Raw genomic sequence first — 21106 nt, 5'->3', positions numbered from 1 at the left:
GGTGACCCCATACATTTTCTCGTTCGATCGGAGAATCAAACCCGGCCGCCTCGGTGAAAGACAAATGCACTATCCACTGCATCACCCGACCACCCAAAAGAAATAAGACCAGGTGTTCCGGAAGGATAAGGTTATTCTGACTTCTCAACATCATGTGTGTCGTTGAACAAAATATCATAATACATATGAGTAAATATCTCTCTGAAAAAGTGATAAAAATCAACAAAAATAGTGTGCGTCGGCCGGGAGTCGAACCCGGATCGACTGCTTGGAAGGCAACCATGCTGACCGTTACACCACCGACGCATATTATTTCATGTAATGATTCTGATCCTGATTGCTGGAACTATTAAGGTTCCTTAACTGATAGTTATTGTGAGTGTATTTAAATGCCTCGGTGGCAGAACATAATCGATTGAGTACCAATGAATTAATAATATAATTTAATTCTAAAATTAAACAAAGCAAATGTGCGCCAGATAGGAGTCAAACCAAGATTGACAGCTCTTTTGCTTTGAGGTAATCAGTTATAACGAATGAAGTATAGGCACCGATCTTGACTTAATTCGAAAAGAAACAGAGAATGAGGATTTTGTTTAATGTAACTGTGTGTGCATTTGATTCATAAATCGATATTAGACATCAATACGACATAAAGCTATGTAACGGTCGATTATTGAAAGCTTTGGTCTTCACAGTAATTAAAAGAATACTAGTAATTCGTATGAGGAAATCATAATTTGATCACATCCGCGGCAATGAAAATCCATATTAGACGTGGAAAAGAACAAAGGTTTATAGCGATTTACACATGAATAGAATTGCCCTTGTGTCGATACATGTAATATAGTATGCAAATTACCAAATAAAGTTACTCCAAAGAGGATTTAAGGAGGGCCTTTATGTACTTATGTGTTGAATGGAAATGAAAATTATTCGGTTGACATGACTGTTTCTCTTTTTGAATTTTATCAAATACCTTATGCAATATGTTTATGTTTAAATAAAATAACATCAGGGTTAGTATTATCAATATCAAGAGTCAACATGATAACTATCAAGAAATATGTACTCAAAGTCAAAAGTGATATCTTATCTAAACAACTAAGATATAAATATATTGCTATACAACACTGCGGTCACTCCGACAGCTGGTGTCTATTTTCATATAATATTATAATAAGTAAGGTACACTAAAATGATTTTGTTTAACCACAAAATTGCTAATAGCGTGGTATTGGAATGTCTATGTTGATTATCATAAATTAAGATATTTGTAATGTTTTACAATAAGGTTATACAAGAAATAATCCTTCCCTATGTTAGAAATATATCAGTCCTAAATAACTGACTTTCTCCTTTTAATTGTTTGAAGGGGCGTATATATCTCCATCAGTTACAAAATATGAATACAAGAAAATAAATGAATAAAGAAACAGGAAGTAGTAATTTCGTAAGAGAATTTTATTTGATGTTGAGTAGTACAAAATAGCAATATCTATTTGTTAGGAGAGAGACAGAAGAATTAAAAGATGTCACTTCAACACTAGAACATGATTTCCATTGATATAAATAAACCCGCGGGTCACAGCTGTTAGTCAATAACAATAAGTAAGTTAAAGATAAGTGTCTGTACATATCGCCTCCATAGCTCAGTGGTTAGAGCACTGGTCTTGTAAACCAGGGGTCGTGAGTTCAATTCTCACTGGAGGCTTGTCATTATTATTTTGGTATATTTCATGTGCCTACCTATGTTTTGATACTTTATTAAATCTTTGAAGACACAGAAGTCAATATATCTAGAAATTTAACGCTGTTGTGCATAACATATTAGTTGGTGTTGGATAAATATTGGGTAGGCTGCAATTACTACCGTAAAGTATGCTGTATACTATATAATAAATAAGATTAATAATTAATACATCACAAACAAGTTTATGTGAGGTCTAGAACCAGCCAAGATATTCAACATGTCATGAATAACGATTGGTGTCGTACAAAATTGAATGAAAGTGTTTTGTTACGTTTGCTGCCGGTACGTTGAGTCCTCAATCCGAATGAAATGAAGTATTTCGAATATAGCCTATAATTGTTAATACCATGCTATATTTGACGACAACTGGTAAAAAGAGGTGGTATTAAAAAAAACATCTGATTACAATAAGATTTTAAAATGCCTGAAAAACAACAAGAGAATACTGCAGTGTCAATAAAACCGTTTTTTGCTTAAAAGCGAAATTTTTTAATAAAAATGCACGAAATGATACCAGAAGAATATATATAAACTTTATTTACTTTACAACAATTGTGAAACAGGTTATTTCAACTTATATTAATCACCCTTGCTGGCCCTGATGTACCCGAAAAAAACTCGGGCGGGCAGGTGACCCCATACATTTCTTGTTCGATCGGAGAATCAAAACCCGGCCGCCTCGGTGTAAGGTGTAAGGTAAATGCACTATCCACTGCATCACCCGAACACCCAAAAGAAATAAGACCAGGTGTTCCGGAAGGATAAGGTTATTCTGCTTTCTCAACAACATGTGTGTCGTTGAACAAAATATCATAATACATCTGAGCAAATATCTCTCTGGAAAATTGATTAAAATCAACAAAAATAGTGTGCGTCGGCCGGGAGTCGAACCCGGATGGACTGCTTGGAAGGCAACCATGCTGACCGTTACACCACCGACGCATTACATTTCATATAGTGATTCTGATCCTGATTGCTGGAACTATTAAGGTTCCTTAACTGATAGTTGTTGTGAGTGTATTTAAATGCCTCGGTGGCAGAACATAATCGATTGAGTACCAATGAATTAATAATATAATATAATTCTAAAACTAAACAAAGCAAATGTGCGCCAGATAGGAGTCAAACCTAGATCGACTGCTTGGATGTCCGATTGATTTTTTCTGAGCTTTTGCTCTAAGGTAACTAGTTATAACGAACGAAGTAGGCACCGATCTTGACTGATTTCGAAAAGAAACAGAGAATGAGGAATTTGTTTAATGTAACTGTGTGTGCATTTGATTCATTAACCGATATAAGACATCAATACAACATCAAGTTATGTAACTGTCGATTATTGAAAGCTTTTCTCTTCACATTAATTAAAAGTAATTCGTATAAGGAAATAATAATTTGATCACATCCGCGGCAATGAAAATCCATATGAGACGTTGAAAAGAACAAAAATAGGTTAATTTGAAATTCAACCTATCTTAATTGATTGCGTCCATCGTTCAAAACGAACTAAACATCTAAATATAATATATGCATGATTATTACACAAAGATTCACAGCGATTTTCACATGAATAAAATTGCGCTACCTACGATACATGTAATAAAGTATGCAAATTACGAAATATAATTACTCCAAAGAGGATTTAAGGAGGGCCTTTATGTACTTATATGTGTTGAATGGAAATGAAAGTTATGTGGTTGACATGACTGTTTCTCTTTTTGAATTTCACCAAATACTTTATGCTATATGTTAATGTTTAAATAAAATGGCATCAGGGTTAACATTATCAGTATCTAGAGTCAACATGATTACTATCAAGAAATATGTACTCAAAGGCAAAAGTGATATCTTATCTAAACAACTAAGAGATCGATAGACTGCTATACAACACTGCGGTCACTCCGACAGCTGGTTTCTATGTTCATATACTATTACAATAAGTAAGTTACACTAAAATAATTTTTTTTAACCACAAAATTGCGAATAGCGTGATATTGGAATGTCTATGTTGATTATCATCAATTAAGATATTTGTCATGTTTTACAATAGGGTTATACAAGAAATAATCCTTCCCTTTGCTAGAAATAGATCAGTCCTAAATAACTGCCTTTCTCCTTCTAATTATTTGATGGGGCGTAGATATCTCCAATCAAATACAAAATATGAATACAAGAAAATAAATGATTAAAGAAACAGGAAGTAGTAAATTCGTATGAGAATTTTATTGGATGTTGAGTAGCACAAAATAGTAATATCTATTTGTTATGAGAGAAACAGAAAAATTTAAAGATGTTACTTCAACACTAGAACATTGATTTCTATTAATATCAAAAGACCCGCGGATCACAGCTGTTAGTCAATAACAATAAGTAAGTTAAATATATATGTACATATCGCCTCCATAGCTCAGTGGTTAGAGCACTGGTCTTGTAAACCAGGGGTCGTGAGTTCAATTCTCACTGGAGGCTTGATATTTTGTTTTGGTATATCACCTGTGTATATTTCATGTGTCTACCAATGTTTTGATATTTTATTGAAATTTGAAGACACAGAAGTCAATATATCGAGAAATCTAACGCTGTTGTAAGAGAACATATTAGTTGGTGTTGGATAGCTATTGGGTAGGCTGCAATTATTACCATAAACTATGCTTTATATTATTTGATAAATACGGTTATTAACTAATACATCACAAACAAGTTAATGTGAGGTCTAGAATCAGCCAAGATATCCGTCATGTCATGAATAACGATTCGTGTCTTACAAAATTGAATGAAAGTGTTTTGTTGCGTTTGCCGGCGGTACGTTGAGTCCTCGATCCGAATGAAATAAAGTATTTCGAATATAGCCTATACGTATTAATACTCATAACACCAAGCGATATTTGACGACAACTAGTAGAAAGAGGTGGTATTACATACAAGCATTTGATTACAATAAGATTTCAAAAATGCCTGAAAAACAACTAGAGAAGTGTCAATAAAACCGTAATCTCCTCAAAATTGAAAGAATTTCATGAAAATACACAAAATGGTACAAGAATATATATAGGATTTTAAATGAGTTTTCATTTCATATGATATTTTATGAAACGAGTCTTAAGACTATTAAACTTCGAGACGAGTTTCCTGAATGCTCATATGAAATGATTTTTTTTAAAGATACTTTTCATCACATAACTCAGAAAACCTATATTTTGACAGGTTTTAAAGCCAATATGTAGAGGGTTTAATCAAACGGAGACAGCCATTTTGTTGCGCCAGTCACAATTGATGATGTCACGTCATTGTCCATATTATGACGTCACAATCGATTTCTGACTGGCACAGCCAATGAAAAACGCTCCAGAGTAGATTACATTACTGACATATGCTAAAATATTACACGGGCGAGTTCACTGGATAACAGGTCGATTACGTGATAAATATAAACTTTATTTATTTTACAACAATTATGAAACAAGTCATTTCAACTTATATTAATCCCTCTTGCTGGCCCTGATGTACCCGGAGAAAACCCGCGTGGTCGGGCAGGTGACCCCATACACTTTCTTGTTCGATCGGAGAATCAAACCCGGCCGCCTCGGTGAAAGGCAAATGCACTATCCACTGCATCACCCGACCACCCAAAAGGAATAAGACCAGGTGTTCCGGAAGGGTAAGGTTGTTCTGCTTTCTCAACATCAAATACCATGTAAATCTTGATCACATCATATAAATGTCACGTTCTCACATCGGCAGTTCGGATATTTACAATCACAAGACACAAGCACATAATTTAAAAAATGACCTTCGTATCACACAAAGAAATAGCAGTTTTCTAAGCCAGATCAACAAGGCTACCATAAAACCTGTCCATTACTTTCATCAATCTGTATCTTTGGAGACCCTGTGATCTGAGCCTATCCGTCAGCAGTCTACATCTAACAAGGAGTTCATGATAGTCAAAACAAGCTTATGGTTTAACCGCTACATGAAAATATTGTAGGTAGGGAAGCAGGGATGTTGGTATCAAGAAAGGGAAAATATGCTATTGGAAAATCGAAAAAAGTCCTGTTTATCCTACAGCTTAGTAGTAAGCCGTCCCTGTTATTTATGTTGTAAGGAAAGATGAAATTATTCAGGCTTCATATGAAATCAGAAACAAATCGGCCAGAAGATTGGCACATGCTATTCCAATAGAAATGCTTACAGTCTGCTGGTAAATATTAACACCGAATCCAACAAATTTAGGTGTACACCAATTATGAACTTTCTAAATATACCCACTTGCGTGTCTACAAAATTTCAATAACATATCAAAATAAATTGGAAGACACATGAAATATACACAGGACATGTACCAAAAACTAATTTCAAGCCTCCAGTGAGGATCGAACTCACGACCCCTGGTTTACAAGACCAGTGCTCTAACCACTGAGCTATGGAGGCGATATGTACATATATGTTTAACTTGCTAAGTGTTATTGACTAACAGCTGTGATCCGCGGGGCGTCTCTGTATTCAATGGAAATCATTGTTATAGTGTGGAGGTGGTATCTTTGATTTCTTCTGTCTCTCTCCTTATAAATATATATTGCAATTTTTGCTCCTCAACATCAAATGTAATTCTCATACGAATTTACTACCTCCTTTTTCTTTATTCCTTTATTTATTTATTTTCGTGTATCCATATCTGGATATTGAGTGGAGATATCTACGACCCATCAAACAATTAAAAGGAGAAAGACAGTTATTTAGGACTGATACATTTCTAGCAGAGGGAAAGGTTATTTCCTTATGACTTCCAGATGCAAGCAATTGTAACTATTATTGTAACAACATACAAGTATACGTGTTGAGGTGGCATCTTTAATTTATTTTGTCTCTCTTATGATAAGGAAGTATTGCTATTTTGAGTTCCTCTACATCAAATATATTTCTAATCCGAAATAGCTATCTCTTATTTTTTTTTGTTTATTTATTTACGTGTATTCATTCCTTGTTTTTGATAGAGTGGAGATATTTACATCAAAACAAGTAAAAGGAGAGGAGATGACTATTTCGGACTAATATATTACTAGCAAAGGGAAAGGGTTCTTTCCTGTATGTCGTCCATATGCCTTCAACTATAAATACAATATTGTAAAAATATACAGGTATACATATATAATTCATGACAATCAACATAATCATTCCAATTTCACGCTATAAGTAAGTTTGTAGTTTAAACATCATACAAGCGTAACTTACTAAATGTTATAGTATATGAAGACATGCTCCAGCCGTCAGAGTTTTATTAGTGATGTTTAGCAGTCTATCTTTTTATTATTTCTTTAGAGAAGATATTCTATTGACCCTGAGTGCATATACCTGACCTCGAACTGGCTTCATCCATAGACAAATATATGAGTTATTATTCATACGAGTTGTATGAAACGCGTCTTACATTTTTATAGATGCTGTGCCTAGTCGCAAAGAGACCGCAGTCGCCAAGTGGTTAAGACGACTGCTATTCTGAAACCACCAGCCCTCCACCACTAGGTCGCGGGTTCGAGACCTACGAGTGGTAGTCGCCAGGCACTGGCCGTAAGTTGGTAGTTTTTCTCCAGCAACTCCGGCTGTCCTCTACCACCAAAACCTGGCACGTCCTTAAATGACCACAGATTTTAATGAACGTAACCCTCAAAGCAACCAATCCAAAGTTGCTAAAGAATCGTTGACTTAAAATTATTCATATCAAGATGCGCTTGAGACCAGCAAGAAAGTAGACGTATAGCAAATTGAAAATGTGCCCTCGAAACCCTTTAATATTATGTTACAAATGTTGGCATGTTGTTTTCTTCCCGTTTCAACTATTTCTATAATGTCGTATATGGTTATTCGTCGCTTTTTGTTATGGAATGTTTTCCTAAGCGAGAAAGGTTATTGCTTCAGTCCCCTAACCGAGATAATTCAAAGTTCTTTAAAATAGCACGTAGTGTTCTCTGCTTGACTGATGAACGTAAGCATAAACATTTGATTGCATTTATAAAATTTTGTATTCATTGACCAAAAATAAATATACTGCTTCATACAGCTGTTTCGTCTCTCGATAACTCATCGATGATGTTAGGGACCAAGAAGTGGAAATTCGAATTTGTCAAAACCAGCTTTAAAACAGAATGAGGATCAGTTTGAAATGGTTGGCGCTGGTGTCTGGTTGGAATAGTGTGACTATTTAGGAAGTACCAAGATGCGGATTTCGTAGTATGATGCTACTTAATAGTATCCTTGCATAGCTCAAACATCGTAAACACAGAGCAACCTTACATCAACGTAGCTGTTGAAAGGATTCGGATAAGGATTGACCTTCATTTTGACGGCGTATACGGTAGTATGAACGCAGTTAGTAACGAACATATTCTTTATGGAGCGTTAACGTGTTAGCGGTTGTATTACTTTTGCGATTTGAATACGTATTGTGCTAAATTATAATTGTGTCAATTGAAGTTCAATAATGACACATGCGTCGGTGGTGTAACGGTCAGCATGGTTGCCTTCCAAGTAGTCGACTTCCGACCGACGCACATTAATTTTGTTGATTTTAATTCATTTATTTAGAAAAATGCTCATAAATACTGTTGTTTGTCATTCTCATGTGTTCGATTCGATGTCGTCAAAGTAATTCCGATGTTTTAAAGAGACACCACACATGAAGCATGTACCGCAATCGTCAAAGCTGCTGTAGAAACCATCCGTTACAGGCGAGTTGATATGGAAGCTAAAGAAGGATTTCTGGCTAATTGGCAAAAGTATCTGCACAATCACAACATTTAACCAGGAATTGGTGAAGTGGATGCACCCCGGGTAAACGATGACGAACGCTGCAACTGTCTGTGACACTGTCCATAGGTACTAACTTTCGTCAAAGACACAAACTAAATGTAGATCCTCGGACACTGCCAGGATCCTTTCCAAAAAAATCTAACGACACGCTTCCTTTCCTTTTTCACTTGAATAAACCGCCACCTTGTCTTTCCCTTTTTCCGTTTATTTCTTGAAGAAGTCCTCAGTCATTATTTTCTCAAAATGATCTCAAAATATTTAACACCCATGTTCATTAATAGCCTGACAAGAAGACTGTTAAGAGTGGAAAAGTCGAAAGGTCTGATACAGGAAACATTATTGAGGAGAAAAGAAGATGCTGAAGATTGTTTGAAAGATTTCATTAAATCCATTTCTGGATTATACAGTGGGTCAACACGAATTAACCTTATTTGCATTTTCAAACCATAAGGTGGTATGCTCTGCCGGTGGATTTCTTAGTCTCCGAGGTTTGCTGTAACCTTAATACCTATAATTATCTCTGTTGAGTGATGGATCATAACGTACAAACTTTACTCATTATTTATTTGAAATGAAAAAGTACTCCTCTAACTTTCGAAATGTATATTACTAAGGTGTTTTGTGCACCTTTCGTCTGTTTCAACAGTAATGTATACCAGTTTTGGTATGTTTGGCCTGTAGTATCACTGACGAGTCCAATAAGGACAATGTACCGATATGGTGCAGTGTAATTATTTAAGCATTGAACTGATTTCAGTTGGCATTCATATTGCCAATAAATGACAACTGAGAGTAGTTCAGTTCTTATTTTTACAATTTTTGGAATCTGTTAATCTCATAAAAAAATATATTACATTTATTGCTATTCAGCATTTAGTTCAAATAATGTATGCATCGTGCATGCTTGTTCAATGAATGCAACAGCAATCGCCATGTAAGGGTCAGAGATATCAAACATAACAATAATGAAGTCAAAAACCGGTCAATGACATTCATAGCCTATATGAATGCCAACTGAGTTTGGTAGGGTTATCGAGAGGCAATGCCATACGATGATCAATCTATATATTTGACATTCTTTAAACCAAATTTTGTAGATGAAATCACATGTGTGTTTTACAGACATCTTTGTAGAGTTGTTTTGATTATTTCCGACTGATTTAATTTTTACAACAGTCTGATAGGTAACAATTTGTCCTGGAAGATATATTTTCACCTCAATCACAATTCACTGTTTGTATTTTCCTCCTTAACCCAATATAGTACAGACTGTTCTGATGAATGTTGTTCATGGTCTCTTTTCATTTGTTTACAACTTTTAAACAAAACGCAATACAAAAATTCAACAAAATCATACATTCGGACATAAACTATGACGAAACAGTTTTTATAATAAACCAGCTGTGAAAAACCTTACTGATGTAATGTGTAAAAAACTACCGTTAAAGATTTATAATTTCATTGAAATATATTTCAAAGCCTCCAGTGAGAACCGAACTCACGACCAGTGCTCTAACCACTGAGCTATGGAGGCAACTTAAAAAACAAATCGTGTGACATATGTTTTTAAGTATAATTGATTAGCAGCTGTGATGCGCACGGCGTTTCTACTATTGATATAAATCAATGTTTCTGAGATTCGGTGACATCTTTGATTTGTACTGTCTGTCTCTGTCACAATAAGTCAATATTGCTGTTGTGTTCTTTTCAGCAATAAATACATTGCTAACAATGATATATTGATTATCATCAATTAAAATATTTGTAAATTTTACAATACTCATTATAATTGGGTGCATCTGGAAGTCATACAAGAAATAATCCTTCCCTTTGCTAGAAATATATCAGTCCTAAATAACTGCCTTTCTCCTTTTAATTATTTGATGGGGCGTAGATATCTCCACTTAATTACAAAAAATGAATACAATCAAATAAATGAAAAAAGAAAAAGGAGGTAGTAAATGATAATTTTATTTGATGTTGAGTAGCACAACATAGCAATATCTATTTGTTAGGAGAGAGACAGAAAAATTAAAAGATGTCACTTCAACACTAGAACATTGATTTCCATTAATATCAAAAGACCCGCGGGTCACAGCTGTTAGTCAATTACACTTAGTAAGTTAAAGATAAGTGTATGTACATATCGCCTCCATAGCTCAGTGGTTAGAGCACTGGTCTTGTAAACCAGGGGTCGTGAGTTCAATTCTCACTGGAGGCTTGACATTATTATTTTGGTATATTTCATGTGCCTACCTATGTTTTGATATTTTATTAAATCTTTGAAGACACACATGTCAATATATCTAGAAATTTAACGTTGCTGTACAGTTCATATTAGTTGGTGTTGGATAGCTGTTGGGTAGGCTGCAATTACTACCGTAAATTATGCTGTATATTATTTGATAAATAAGGTTAATAACTAATACATCACAAACAAGTTAGTGTGAGGTCTAGAACCAGCCAAGGTATTCATCATGTCATGAATAACGATTGGTGTCGTACAAAATTGAATGAAAGTGTTTTGTTACGTTTGCTGGCGGAACGTTGAGTCCTCGATCCGAATGAAATGAAGTATTTCGAATATAGCCTATAATTGTTAATACTCATAACATCATGCTGTATTTGACGACAAATAGTAGAAAGAAGTGGCATTAAATAAAAGCATTTGTTTACAATAAGATTTCAAAAACGCCTGAAAAACAACAAGAGAAGTGTCAATAAAACCGTAATCTCCTCAAAATTGAAAGAATTTCATGAAAATACACAAAATGGTACAAGAAGAATGTATATAGGATCTTAAATGAGTTTTCATTTCATATGATATTTTATGAAACGAGACTTAAGACTATTAAAACTTCGTGACGAGTTTTATAAAAGCTCATATGAAATGAAAACAAATTTAAGATACTCACATAACTCAGAGAACTTATATTTTGACAGGTTTTAAAGTCAAAATGTAGATGGCTTAATCAAACGAAGACAGCCAGTTTGTTGCGCCATTCACAATTGATGACGTCACGTCATTGTCCATATTATGACGTCACAATCGATTTCTGACTGGCACAGCCAATGAAAAACGTTCCAGAGTAGATTACACTAGTGACATATGTTAAAATATTACACGGGCGAGTTCACTGGATAACAGGTCGATTACGTGATAAATATAAACTTTATTTATTTTACAACAATTATGAAACAAGTCATTTCAACTTATATTAATCACTCTTGCTGGCCCTGATGTACCCGGGGAAAACCCACGTGGTCGGGCAGGTGACCCCATACCTTTTCGCGTGCGATCGGAGAATCAAACCCCGGCCGCCTCGGTGAAAGGCAAATGCGTTATCCACTGCATCACCCTACCCCTCAAAAGAAATAAGACCAGATGTTCCGGAAGGGTAAGGTTGTCCTGCTTTCTAAATATCAACTACCATGTAAATCTTGATCACATCATATAAATGTCACGTTCTCACATCGGCAATTCGGATATTTACAATCACAAGACACAAGAACATGATTTAAAAATCGACCTGCGTATCACACAAAGAAATAGCAGTTTTCTAAGCCAGACCAACAAGGCTAACATAAAACCTGTCCATTACTTTCATCAATCTGTATCTTTGGAGATCCTGTGATCTGAGTTTATCCGTCAGCAGTCTACATCTAACAAGGAGTTCATGATATTCAAAACAAGCTTATGGTTTAACTGCGACATGAAAACATTGTAGGTAGGGATGTTGGTATCTAGAAAGGGAAAATACGGTATTGGAAAATCGAAAAAAGGCCTGTTTATCCTACAGCTAAGTAGTAAACCGTCCCTGTTAGCCATGTTGTAAGTAAAGATGAAATTATTCAGGCTTCATATGAAAACAGAAACAAATCGGCCAGAAGATTGGCACATGCTATTCCAATAGAAATGTTTACAGTCTGCTGGAAAATCTTAACACCGAACCCAACAAATTCGGTGTAAAACAATTATGAACTTTCTATTTCAATAATATATCAAAATATATAGGAAGACACATGAAATATACACAGGACATGCACCAAAAATCAATTTCAAGCCTCCAGTGAGGATCGAACTCACGACCCCTGGTTTACAAGACCAGTGCTCTAACCACTGAGCTATGGAGGCGATATGTACATATATTTAACTTAATAAGTGTTATTGACTAACAGCTGTGATCCGCGGGGCGTCTCCGTATCATTGTTCTAGTGTGGAGGTGGCATCTTACATTTCTTCTGTCTCTCTCCTTATAAATAAATATTGCAATTTTTGCTCCTCAACATCAAATGTAATTTTCATACGAATTTACTATCTCCTTTTTTTTATTCATTTATTTATTTATTTTCTTGTATTCATATTTTGATATGAGTGGAGATATCTACTCCCCATCAAACAATTAAAAGGAGAAAGACAGTTATTTAGGACTAATAAATTTCTAACAAAGGGAAAGGTTATTTCCTTATGACTTCCAGATGCAAGCAATTGTAATTATTATTGTAATAATATACAAGTATAAATGTTGAGGTGGCATCTTTAATTTATTTTGTCTCTCTTATGATAAGGAAGTATTGCTATTATGAGTTCCTCTTCATCAAATATATGTCTAATCCGAAATAACTATCTCTTACATTTTTGTTTATTTGTTTACGTGTATCCATTCATTCATAGAGTGGAGATATTTACATCAAAACAAGTAAAAGGAGAGGAGATGACTATTTCGGACTAATATATTACTAGCAAAGGGACAGGTTCTTTCCTGTATGTCGTCCATATGCTTTCAACTATAAATACAGTATTGTAAATATATACAAGTATACATATATAACTCATGACAATCAACATAATCATTCCAATTTCACGCTATAAGTAAGTTTGTAGTTTAAACATCATACAAGCGTAACTTACTAAATGTTATAGTATATGAAGACATGCTCCAGCCGTCAGAGTTTTATTAGTGATGTTTAGCAGTCTATCTTTTTATTATTTCTTTAGAGAAGATATTCTATTGACCCTGAGTACATATACCTGACCTCGAACTGGCTTCATCCATAGACAAATATATGAGTTATTATTCATACGAGTTGTATGAAACGTGTCTTACATTTTTATAGATGCTGTGCCTAGTCGCAAAGAGACCGCAGTCGCCAAGTGGTTAAGACGACTGCTATTCTGAAACCACCAGCCCTCCACCACTAGGTCGCGGGTTCGAGACCTACGAGTGGTAGTCGCCAGGCACTGGCCGTAAGTTGGTAGTTTTTCTCCAGCAACTCCGGCTGTCCTCTACCACCAAAACCTGGCACGTCCTTAAATGACCACAGATTTTAATGAACGTAACCCTCAAAGCAACCAATCCAAAGTTGCTAAAGAATCGTTGACTTAAAATTATTCATATCAAGATGCGCTTGAGACCAGCAAGAAAGTAGACGTATAGTAAATTGAAAATGTGCCCTCGAAACCCTTTAATATTATGTTACAAATGTTGGCATGTTGTTTTCTTCCCATTTCAACTATTTCTATAATGTCGTATATGGTTATTCGTCGCTTTTTGTTATGGAATGTTTTCCTAAGCGAGAAAGGTTATTGCTTCAGTCCCCTAACCGAGATAATTCAAAGTTCTTTAAAATAGCACGTAGTGTTCTCTGCTTGACTGATGAACGTAAGCATAAACATTTGATTGCATTTATAAAATTTTGTATTCATTGACCAAAAATAAATATACTGCTTCATACAGCTGTTTCGTCTCTCGATAACTCATCGATGATGTTAGGGACCAAGAAGTGGAAATTCGAATTTGTCAAAACCAGCTTTAAAACAGAATGAGGATCAGTTTGAAATGGTTGGCGCTGGTGTCTGGTTGGAATAGTGTGACTATTTAGGAAGTACCAAGATGCGGATTTCGTAGTATGATGCTACTTAATAGTATCCTTGCATAGCTCAAACATCGTAAACACAGAGCAACCTTACATCAACGTAGCTGTTGAAAGGATTCGGATAAGGATTGACCTTCATTTTGACGGCGTATACGGTAGTATGAACGCAGTTAGTAACGAACATATTCTTTATGGAGCGTTAACGTGTTAGCGGTTGTATTACTTTTGCGATTTGAATACGTATTGTGCTAAATTATAATTGTGTCAATTGAAGTTCAATAATGACACATGCGTCGGTGGTGTAACGGTCAGCATGGTTGCCTTCCAAGTAGTCGACTTCCGACCGACGCACATTAATTTTGTTGATTTTAATTCATTTATTTAGAAAAATGCTCATAAATACTGTTGTTTGTCATTCTCATGTGTTCGATTCGATGTCGTCAAAGTAATTCCGATGTTTTAAAGAGACACCACACATGAAGCATGTACCGCAATCGTCAAAGCTGCTGTAGAAACCATCCGTTACAGGCGAGTTGATATGGAAGCTAAAGAAGGATTTCTGGCTAATTGGCAAAAGTATCTGCACAATCACAACATTTAACCAGGAATTGGTGAAGTGGATGCACCCCGGGTAAACGATGACGAACGCTGCAACTGTCTGTGACACTGTCCATAGGTACTAACTTTCGTCAAAGACACAAACTAAATGTAGATCCTCGGACACTGCCAGGATCCTTTCCAAAAAAATCTAACGACACGCTTCCTTTCCTTTTTCACTTGAATAAACCGCCACCTTGTCTTTCCCTTTTTCCGTTTATTTCTTGAAGAAGTCCTCAGTCATTATTTTCTCAAAATGATCTCAAAATATTTAACACCCATGTTCATTAATAGCCTGACAAGAAGACTGTTAAGAGTGGAAAAGTCGAAAGGTCTGATACAGGAAACATTATTGAGGAGAAAAGAAGATGCTGAAGATTGTTTGAAAGATTTCATTAAATCCATTTCTGGATTATACAGTGGGTCAACACGAATTAACCTTATTTGCATTTTCAAACCATAAGGTGGTATGCTCTGCCGGTGGATTTCTTAGTCTCCGAGGTTTGCTGTAACCTTAATACCTATAATTATCTCTGTTGAGTGATGGATCATAACGTACAAACTTTACTCATTATTTATTTGAAATGAAAAAGTACTCCTCTAACTTTCGAAATGTATATTACTAAGGTGTTTTGTGCACCTTTCGTCTGTTTCAACAGTAATGTATACCAGTTTTGGTATGTTTGGCCTGTAGTATCACTGACGAGTCCAATAAGGACAATGTACCGATATGGTGCAGTGTAATTATTTAAGCATTGAACTGATTTCAGTTGGCATTCATATTGCCAATAAATGACAACTGAGAGTAGTTCAGTTCTTATTTTTACAATTTTTGGAATCTGTTAATCTCATAAAAAAATATATTACATTTATTGCTATTCAGCATTTAGTTCAAATAATGTATGCATCGTGCATGCTTGTTCAATGAATGCAACAGCAATCGCCATGTAAGGGTCAGAGATATCAAACATAACAATAATGAAGTCAAAAACCGGTCAATGACATTCATAGCCTATATGAATGCCAACTGAGTTTGGTAGGGTTATCGAGAGGCAATGCCATACGATGATCAATCTATATATTTGACATTCTTTAAACCAAATTTTGTAGATGAAATCACATGTGTGTTTTACAGACATCTTTGTAGAGTTGTTTTGATTATTTCCGACTGATTTAATTTTTACAACAGTCTGATAGGTAACAATTTGTCCTGGAAGATATATTTTCACCTCAATCACAATTCACTGTTTGTATTTTCCTCCTTAACCCAATATAGTACAGACTGTTCTGATGAATGTTGTTCATGGTCTCTTTTCATTTGTTTACAACTTTTAAACAAAACGCAATACAAAAATTCAACAAAATCATACATTCGGACATAAACTATGACGAAACAGTTTTTATAATAAACCAGCTGTGAAAAACCTTACTGATGTAATGTGTAAAAAACTACCGTTAAAGATTTATAATTTCATTGAAATATATTTCAAAGCCTCCAGTGAGAACCGAACTCACGACCAGTGCTCTAACCACTGAGCTATGGAGGCAACTTAAAAAACAAATCGTGTGACATATGTTTTTAAGTATAATTGATTAGCAGCTGTGATGCGCACGGCGTTTCTACTATTGATATAAATCAATGTTTCTGAGATTCGGTGACATCTTTGATTTGTACTGTCTGTCTCTGTCACAATAAGTCAATATTGCTGTTGTGTTCTTTTCAGCAATAAATACATTGCTAACAATGATATATTGATTATCATCAATTAAAATATTTGTAAATTTTACAATACTCATTATAATTGGGTGCATCTGGAAGTCATACAAGAAATAATCCTTCCCTTTGCTAGAAATATATCAGTCCTAAATAACTGCCTTTCTCCTTTTAATTATTTGATGGGGCGTAGATATCTCCACTTAATTACAAAAAATGAATACAATCAAATAAATGAAAAAAGAAAAAGGAGGTAGTAAATGATAATTTTATTTGATGTTGAGTAGCACAACATAGCAATATCTATTTGTTAGGAGAGAGACAGAAAAATTAAAAGATGTCACTTCAACACTAGAACATTGATTTCCATTAATATCAAAAGACCCGCGGGTCACAGCTGTTAGTCAATTACACTTAGTAAGTTAAAGATAAGTGTATGTACATATCGCCTCCATAGCTCAGTGGTTAGAGCACTGGTCTTGTAAACCAGGGGTCGTGAGTTCAATTCTCACTGGAGGCTTGACATTATTATTTTGGTATATTTCATGTGCCTACCTATGTTTTGATATTTTATTAAATCTTTGAAGACACACATGTCAATATATCTAGAAATTTAACGTTGCTGTACAGTTCATATTAGTTGGTGTTGGATAGCTGTTGGGTAGGCTGCAATTACTACCGTAAATTATGCTGTATATTATTTGATAAATAAGGTTAATAACTAATACATCACAAACAAGTTAGTGTGAGGTCTAGAACCAGCCAAGGTATTCATCATGTCATGAATAACGATTGGTGTCGTACAAAATTGAATGAAAGTGTTTTGTTACGTTTGCTGGCGGAACGTTGAGTCCTCGATCCGAATGAAATTAAGTATTTCGAATATAGCCTATACGTGTTAATACTCATGATACCAAGCTATATTTGACGACAACTGGTATTAAATAAAGGTATTCGATTACAATAAGATTTTAAAACCCCCTGAAAAACAGAATACCGAAGTGTCAAAAAAAACGTAATCTGCTCAAAATCGAAAGATTTACATGAAAATATGTAAACTTTATTTAATGTTATATTGATCACTCTTGCTGGCCCTGATGTTTACGGAGAAAACCCAGGTGGTCGGGCAGGTGACCCCATACCTTTTTACGTCTCGATGAAAGGCAAATGCACTATCCACTGCATCATCCGAACAAAAGGAATAAGATCAGGTGTTCCGGAAGTTTATTTTTTTTGCTTTCTCAACATCAACTACCATTTAAAACTTGATCACATCATATTGATGTCACGTTCTCACATCGGCAATTCGGATATTGACAACCACAAGACACTTAAGGATCCCCGTCCCAGCCAGAACAAAACACTAAAGATTTCCACTGTCGTTTTCAGTGTTAGAGTCACCTGCCCCTGATTACCATTTCGACAATGTTGTTATCTTCCCTTGAATGGATTTCGTTTGAATAACGTTTCGACTACAGAGTTGTGTCCCTTGCGTTGAAAATCTCCAATCGTGAAAGTGTGGGCAAAAAAAGCTGTCGTAACGATGTAAACAACGTCGTGGCAGTGATGGCCGGCATGCAAGCCCGACGTAAAATCGGCCGTTTTACATGTAAACTAAACGCATTAACAGACAATAACAACAACAACGAGATGTCCAATATTAACTGCTAGAACACGACTATGCGACGAAACAAAGTGACACTCGTTCACACATTGAAGAGACGCTGGCTACTGAGGCCCCTACTAAGCTTACTGGCAATTTTACTGATGAGCTGACACCGACTTCCGATGACGAACTAGTGATCACGAATACGTCAATAACTGTTTAACATGGTCGCAGGGTAGACGAGTGGTTGAACTTGCGATGTTATCGGAATACCTGGACCAGAAAGGTTGTAAGGAATGCGGTACTAGGCTACGGTTGTGCAATACCCAACAGGAAAGACATTTTGGCCTGGGAGGTATTTTATACATCACAATAGTCAGGATTTTATTCTATATTTGTTATAACATGTATATACCCAATAGGCCTATATTTCAAGTTCATTTTTGATATAACATGCAACAGTTTTATTTTTACAATGTGATATTTTTATAACATAATATCGTATGTTGTTATTTGTACATAATGTAAAAGTTTATTATTGTTGTAAAGTGTGATATTCGTTAAACCACAATATATGTTGTTATCTGTATATAATGACAAAGTTTATTATTGTTGTATATAGTGTGATTTTTTATATCACAACATGGTATGTTATTTGCCTATTATGTAGAAATTTATTATTGTTGTGTAAAGTATGTGAGACTTTGTTATTGTTGTTCATTGTGACATTTTTGCTATGACACAGTAAAGTACATTGTTTGTTATAATGTTATTCATACACAATGTGCATTTTTTTATATTGGTTATTACATTTGAAGTAATTTTAATGGTTGGTAATGCCTACTGTATTATATTCGTATATAAAAAGTGCTATATTGTATGTTTTAAATTGTATATATGACTTTTTGTGATTTAGAATTATTGGTACAAATGTAAGAGTTGTCTCTTTTATTTTGTTTATTTTTTTTGTATCTTTATATTTATTTTTTGTCACCTGTTTTTTTATTTCGTTGTCCTAAACGTGTTGCGTTGGCACTAGGAATTTTATTGATTCATGTAACTGGCATTTTTGTTTGTTTTAGTATTTTTGTTGGAAAATTACTATTTTTTTTTGTTTTGTTCATCATTTTTTACATTGGTATTATTTTTTGTGTGTTTTATTTCTAATAAACCATTGTTGCATCAAATAATATGTTTTCTGTTTCATTTTGTTCTACTGATTTTTTTTATTCTAAAACAAAATCTAAATTTCATAATATCCCAAACAATCTGAAGAAACTACCGCAAGGTATGGGTTATTGTTCAGAAATGCCTCATTTCATTTTTAGGCGAATGGACGGGGATGCTTAAGAACATTATTGTAAAGCATCGACCCTCGTATCACACACAGAAATAGCAATTTTCTAAATGAGATCAACAAGGCTACCATAAAATTGCCCAATACCTTCATCAATCTGTATCATTGGAGACCCTGTGATCTGAGTTTATCCGTCAGTAGTCGACACATCTAACAAGGAGGGCTTTATATTCAAAGCAATCTAATGGTTTTACTGCGACATACACACATTGTAGGTAGGAAAGCAGGGCTGTTAGTATCAAGTAAGGACAATTCCCTATTGGAAAATCGAAAAAGTCCTGTTTATCATACAGCTTAGTAGTAAGCCGTCCCTGTTTGTCATATTGTAAGTAAAGATGAATATATGTAGCTTCATATACAATCAGAAACAAATCGGGCAGAGTATTGGCACATGTTATTCCAAAAGAAATACTTACAGTCTGCTGGAAAATCTTACCACCGAAACCAACAAATGTATTGTCAATAATTTTTCATTTTTATAGATGCTGTGCCTAGTCTCAAAGAGACCGCAGTCGCCAAGTGGTTAAGAAGTCTGCTATTCTGCAACCACCAGCCCTCCACCAATGGGTCGCGGGTTCGAGACCTACGAGTGGCAGTCGCCAGTTACTGGCCGTAGGTTGATGGTTTTTCTCCGGGAACTTCGGCTTTCCTCCACCTTCAAAACCTGGCACGTCCTTAAATGACCATAGATGTTAATAGGACGTAAAACAAAGCCACACCAATCCAAAACCTAGTAGAAAACAAATATTTGGAACCACTTCCATCAGTCTCGTATGATAGAGAAAGTGGTAATTATTATAGCAAGTTTGAGCTAGTATGATGGATAATGATATATAACCCCCAGAATAATTACCTGGAATTTCGGATTTTGTTGTTGTTAAAGAATAGTTGACTTAAAATTATTCATATCAAGATGCGCATGAGAGCAGCAAGAAAGTAGACGTATAGAAAATTGGAAATGTGCCCTCGAAACATTTTGTATTGTTACCTATGTTGGCATGTTGTTTTCTTCCCGTTTCAACTATTTCTATAAAGTCGTATATGGTTATTCTTCGCTTTTTATTTTGGTATGGAACGTTTTCCAAAGGGAGGAAGGTTATTGTTTCTGTCCCCTAACCGAGATTAATCAAAGTTCTTTAAAATAGCACGTAGTGTTCTCTGCTTGACTGATGAACGAAAGCATACAAATGTGATTGCATCTATAAAATGTTGTATGCATTGACCAAACATAAATATACTGCTTCATACAGCTGATAACTCATCGATGATGTTAGGGGCCAAGAAGTGGAAATTTGAATTTGTCGAAACCAGCTTTAAAACAGAATGAGGACCAGTTTGAATTGGTTGGCGCTGGTGTCTGGTTGGAATAGTGTGACTATTGTGGAAGCACCAAGATGC

The 21106-nt window shown here is 35.1% G+C and overlaps 8 non-coding genes across 8 annotated transcripts; 4 read left to right on the top strand and 4 right to left on the bottom strand.

Moving 5' to 3' along the window:
• Positions 1-234: 234 nt before the first annotated feature.
• Trnag-ucc lies at positions 235-306 on the bottom strand. The gene has a single exon. It is a non-coding gene; the product is annotated as a tRNA-Gly (tRNA).
• Positions 307-1641: 1335 nt separating this feature from the next.
• On the top strand, positions 1642-1714 carry Trnat-ugu. The gene has a single exon. It is a non-coding gene; the product is annotated as a tRNA-Thr (tRNA).
• Positions 1715-2623: 909 nt separating this feature from the next.
• Positions 2624-2695, bottom strand: Trnag-ucc. Its single transcript has one exon. It is a non-coding gene; the product is annotated as a tRNA-Gly (tRNA).
• A 1451-nt stretch (positions 2696-4146) lies between these two features.
• On the top strand, positions 4147-4219 carry Trnat-ugu. The gene has a single exon. It is a non-coding gene; the product is annotated as a tRNA-Thr (tRNA).
• A 1889-nt stretch (positions 4220-6108) lies between these two features.
• Positions 6109-6181, bottom strand: Trnat-ugu. Its single transcript has one exon. It is a non-coding gene; the product is annotated as a tRNA-Thr (tRNA).
• A 4524-nt stretch (positions 6182-10705) lies between these two features.
• Positions 10706-10778, top strand: Trnat-ugu. Its single transcript has one exon. It is a non-coding gene; the product is annotated as a tRNA-Thr (tRNA).
• A 1841-nt stretch (positions 10779-12619) lies between these two features.
• Trnat-ugu lies at positions 12620-12692 on the bottom strand. The gene has a single exon. It is a non-coding gene; the product is annotated as a tRNA-Thr (tRNA).
• Positions 12693-17192: 4500 nt separating this feature from the next.
• On the top strand, positions 17193-17265 carry Trnat-ugu. Its single transcript has one exon. It is a non-coding gene; the product is annotated as a tRNA-Thr (tRNA).
• Positions 17266-21106: the final 3841 nt, after the last annotated feature.

Source organism: Mizuhopecten yessoensis, unplaced genomic scaffold (genome assembly GCF_002113885.1).
Source record: "Mizuhopecten yessoensis strain PY_sf001 unplaced genomic scaffold, ASM211388v2 scaffold7903, whole genome shotgun sequence".
NCBI lineage: Eukaryota > Metazoa > Mollusca > Bivalvia > Pectinida > Pectinidae > Mizuhopecten > Mizuhopecten yessoensis.
Note: the sequence above shows the minus strand (reverse complement) of the source record. Positions and strands in the feature narration are given on the sequence as shown.